At 43.8% G+C, this 4,690-nt stretch overlaps 1 long non-coding RNA gene across 2 annotated transcripts; it reads right to left on the reverse strand.

Moving 5' to 3' along the window:
- Positions 1 to 519: 519 nt before the first annotated feature.
- On the reverse strand, positions 520 to 3,669 carry LOC123497350 (uncharacterized). 2 transcript variants are annotated; one of them, XR_012203783.1, is made up of 5 exons: positions 3,361 to 3,669; positions 3,070 to 3,291; positions 2,420 to 2,526; positions 1,820 to 2,056; positions 520 to 1,695 (listed from the first exon to the last, which is right to left on the reverse strand). It is a non-coding gene; the product is annotated as an uncharacterized lncRNA (long non-coding RNA). The 2 variants fall into 2 exon arrangements; XR_012203781.1 differs by having other exon boundaries at positions 520 to 1,700.
- Between the last annotated feature and the right edge of the window lie 1,021 nt (positions 3,670 to 4,690).

A 4,690-nucleotide genomic window follows, 5' to 3' on the forward strand; every position in this document is an offset into this window, starting at 1 on the left:
TATTTTTATGATAAAGAGTAAAAGTAAAGATTGCAAAGTAAATAAAGATAGAAATAGCTTGTTGACGGAAGATTAATATGATGGAAAATAAACCCGGGGGCCATAGGTTTCACTAGTGGCTTCTCTCAAGATAACATAAGTATTACGATGGGTAAACGAATTACTGTCGAGCAATTGATAGAATTGAGCATAGTTAGGAGAATATCTAGGTATGATCATGTATAGAGGCATCACGTCCGTGACAAGTAGACCGACTCCTGCCTGCATCTACTACTATTACTCCACACATCGATCGCTATCCAGCATGCATCTAGAGTATTAAGTTCATAAGAATAGAGTAATGCTTTAAGCAAGATGACATGATGTAGAGGGATAAACTCATGCAATATGATATAAACCCCATCTTTTTATCCTCGATGGCAACAATACAATATGTGTCGTTTCCCCTGCTGTCACTGGGATCGAGCACCGCAAGATTGAACCCAAAGCTAAGCACTTCTCCCATTGCAAGAAAGATCAATCTAGTAGGCCAAACCAAACTGATAATTCAAAGAGATTTGCAAAGATAACCAATCATACATAAAAGAATTCAGAGGAGATTCAAATATTGTTCATAGATAATCTTGATCATAAACCCACAATTCATCCGATCTCGACAAACACACCACAAAAGAAGAGTTACATCAAATAGATCTCCAAGAGAATCGAGGAGAACTTTGTATTGAGATCCAAAGAGAGAGAAGAAGCCTTCTAGCTAATAACTATGGACCCGAAGGTCTGAGGTAAACTACTCACACATCATCGGAGAGGCTATGGTGTTGATGTAGAAGCCCTCCGTGATCAATGCCCCCTCCGGCGGAGCGCCGGAAAAGGCCCCAAGATGGCATCTCACGGGTACAGAAGGTTGCGGCGGTGGAAATAGGGTTTTGGCTTCTGTTCTGATGGTTTGGGGGTACGTAGGTATATATAGGAGGAAGAAGTAGGTCGGTGGAGCTACGAGGGGCCCACGAGGATGGAGGGCGCGCCCAGGGGGGTAGGCGTGCCCCCTACCTCGTGGCTTCCTTGTTCGTTTCTTGACGTCCACTCCATGTCCTCTGGATCACGTTTGTTCCGAAAATCACGTTCCCGAAGGTTTCATTCCGTTTGGACTCCGTTTGATATTCCTTTTCTGCGAAACACTAAAATAGGCAAAAAAACAGCAATTTGGGCTGGGCCTCCGGTTAATAGGTTAGTCCCAAAAATAATATAAAAGTGTATAATAAAGCCCATTAAACATCCAAAACAGAATATATAATAGCATGGAACAATCAAAAATTATAGATACGTTGGAGACGTATCATCGACCAACATAGGCAAAAGCTAAGCAGAAATCGTATCACATAATTGTTGGTAAAAGGAATGCCGGTAGAGTGTCCGGAGATGCTGCTCCAAGCATATGAATTCTAGCTCTAGTACTGCAATATCTGTTATGAGCTTCTCAGTAGGCTGACATGACATGAAAGATAGATAGGTGCTTTGAATCAAGAATCCAAACATATTGCTACCCAAAAAATTGTGCATACAAAATTGGAAAGTAACTCGTGAAAATATGTGCCTTAACTCTGAATTTTCTAGGATCCTATGGCCCGACTAACCTCTGCCATCATCTTCTGAACCAAATCAAGGGAGACCAAGATTCTGGATAATCCATGCATACTGCGCTAATAAATCAACAGAAAAAATGTTATATTGCAATTCAGCGACGCTGGAAATAGGATCAAAGGACATTTTCTATGTCAACAATCTTCGAGTGTTCTTCACTCTTTACTCCAGGGCATACCATCTTTCCTGAAGCAAATAGCTGTCCTCTTGGGGTCCCTTATCCTCATGATAACCGCAACAAAACATTGTAAAAGAAAACAGATGATGGAGTCAAAGTTCATAACTTCAATCTATGATTTAGCTTCGAAGCAGAAGGGGATAAGCATCAGCAGTTGTATTACACCTTTGGGTTGTACTCTGCATTATAGGCATGTAAGACAACCCGCGGTCCAACTTAACAGTCAACACAATGTTCCTGAGTCATGCAGCAAAAATATGATCAGACCTCAATACTGCTGAGGTAAGGAAAACATCAGGAAGTCCAGACATGAAGACTGGGTAACATTGTCAACTTATCTTAGCAGCTACCAACAATATTTTGTCTGCATTTAAATGATATCTGGAATCTTTTTACTATATTGCCGATGCCAAGAGGTAACCTAGATAATCACCATTTAGTTATAGCAATAACATGATATTGCCATAATAAAAAATAAAGTCGGTTAGGTTTGTTTCTAAGTATGCTAGCAACTCGACATGGCACAACACAACTGTTTCATAGTAATAATCAATGCCGACTTGATTTAGCATCTAGACTAAACTTGCACGATAACACTACCTAGCATGTGGCAACACTGGATGCAGCCAGCGCCCGACAGCGTAAAGGAGGAGCTCGTCAAGCTGCTTCATCCAATGCTATTTATCTTTGTCACACATGAAGCGCTCCTGTAAATCCAATCATGATAATTAGCATGGTCTTCCCCTGCAGAACTGCATGCTCTCTTGTTCGGATCGTTTATTAGGAGTAGTAAGCAAAGCAGTATAAATTTTGACTGGATTTGAATTTGGAAAAAGATTTATGGAGGTGCAAGATAAATCTCATTTTTCTTCCATCACATGGATATCCTTTGCTATCAAGTATAGTGCAAAAAATCAATATTTAAAATGTTGTCTGCTTACAATTGCTTTGATGTAGGACACCAATACGGTAGTACTACAGACTATATATCAGAAACATGATTTGATGCACTACTCAACATAGGTACTGGGGACATTTATCGGCTACCACTATGCTATCTGCACAAACAAAACGCAGAGCAGAATCGAAGCAGAGGAGGAGGCAGCGGTATAGAGGAGATGCATCAACGTCGGCGACTCCGGTGATAAGCCAAATGTAGTTCACCGATGAACTTATGTTATGGCTCACTGTTCGGATGGGTGAAAAGATTAACAATTACAATAGACTATTGAATGCAAGAGGTGGCCTACCTGAGTACATCCGAGCTCACGCCACCGCGCCACCCCAGCGCCTGCAACACGTCCATGGCCACCCTCCACCAGAAAGCGACATCGCCTTTTGCAGGCCCCGCCGGCGGGCTGTACGCCGACATGATTTTTCATTGGTTTCCTTTGGTAGCACTCTCGTATTCAACATGTTCCTTGTTTTCTCTTTTTACATGCGTGGGAGACCAGGACTAATGGCGACTAATCCTGAGAATATGTAGAGATGTTTACTGTCATTTTTTCATTAAGAGACAGACAGAGAGAGATTAGTCATACCAGATGTATTTTCGTTTTGATCAGGTCATCGAATTGGCTGCAACCGATGTTCTTCTCGTGCCGCCACCGACGCCGCATCCGCCGCTCCCACGCCTCGATCCAACCGCCCCCGCCTTGAGCCAGCGCCACCGTCGTCGGGAAGCTCGAGGTGGGAGGAGGAGGACGAGGCGGCGGCTAGGGTTCCTGAAGTGGGAGGAGGGGGAGGGGCGCGGGCTCGTTCAGTCGCTGGCTGTTTCGCTCACTCGCCCGCTGTTTCCCATCGCTATTTTTCTATCAGGAAGGTGTTACCTGGGCTGGTATTTTTCTATCTGGGAGGTGTCGAGAGCCACTGTAGAAATCCGACGTGGCACGCTCGAGAGAACGCCCTTCTAGCGACTATTAATGAGTTTTATGGGTTTTATTCGGGGGTGAGTTGCAGTAGAGGACTGTGCCGACGCTGACGTGGTTGAGCAGCAACAGAGGGCACTGGAACCGACGCTGTGGAGTGGCAGCAGATGGCCCGCAGTTCTGGCGCAAGGAGAGCATCAACAAATGGCACGTACGGTGTCACAAATAAGCAAGGAGCATCAACAGATGCCCATCTCGGGAGGATATGCAACACATGGAGCTAGCTTCAGGTGGGGCAGAAAACAGAGGTGCTGCATTTTCCATATTGTAGTTTTTTCACGGTTTGCCCTGATGCTCTACATGTTCAATAGTATGAAGCAACACCGGTCATTTTTCACTCGACGGAATGCACAACCTGCAAACTCCTACTCATGGCAATTAGTTTGCATTTTTTTAGTGGCAACACTTTATATTTTTTACCACAAAATAATAATGGCAAATTATGATGTGTTTCCCATGGTGACTTAAGATGCGTTTGCCATGTCATCTTCAATTTTGTTGGCATGTCAACTAAATTTTTGACACCATGGCAATTAGTAGTTCCTTTTCTGTTTTGTTACATGACAACTTTGGATATGCATATTTTTTTAGCGAAGACGCAGGCAGCGTCCGGCTTTAAATTAATAAAGCCTACCAACAGGCAGCATCCAACAGGTTCAGCGAAAGAACAGAAAAGAGAAAAGGCCGCAGCCATAGTACGTTACATGCAACCGGCCTGAGCCTGAATAAGATAGATAAGATACTACAGCTCCCAAGCAACCGGTCCAAAACATCGAATCCAGCAGCAACCTAGTGACGGGCCTGAATCTGCATCAAGCGAATCCGCTCCATAGCCTCCGTCATCCGGTCTTCATCACGTTGTTTCCCCAACGGTGTCCATGTCTGAAGGAACAAGTGACATTTGAATATAATGTCAGCAGGGTGGGAAGGAAATTTATGCTCA

The sequence above is a fragment of the Aegilops tauschii genome, chromosome 2 (genome assembly GCF_002575655.3).
Source record: "Aegilops tauschii subsp. strangulata cultivar AL8/78 chromosome 2, Aet v6.0, whole genome shotgun sequence".
Lineage (NCBI taxonomy): Eukaryota > Viridiplantae > Streptophyta > Magnoliopsida > Poales > Poaceae > Aegilops > Aegilops tauschii.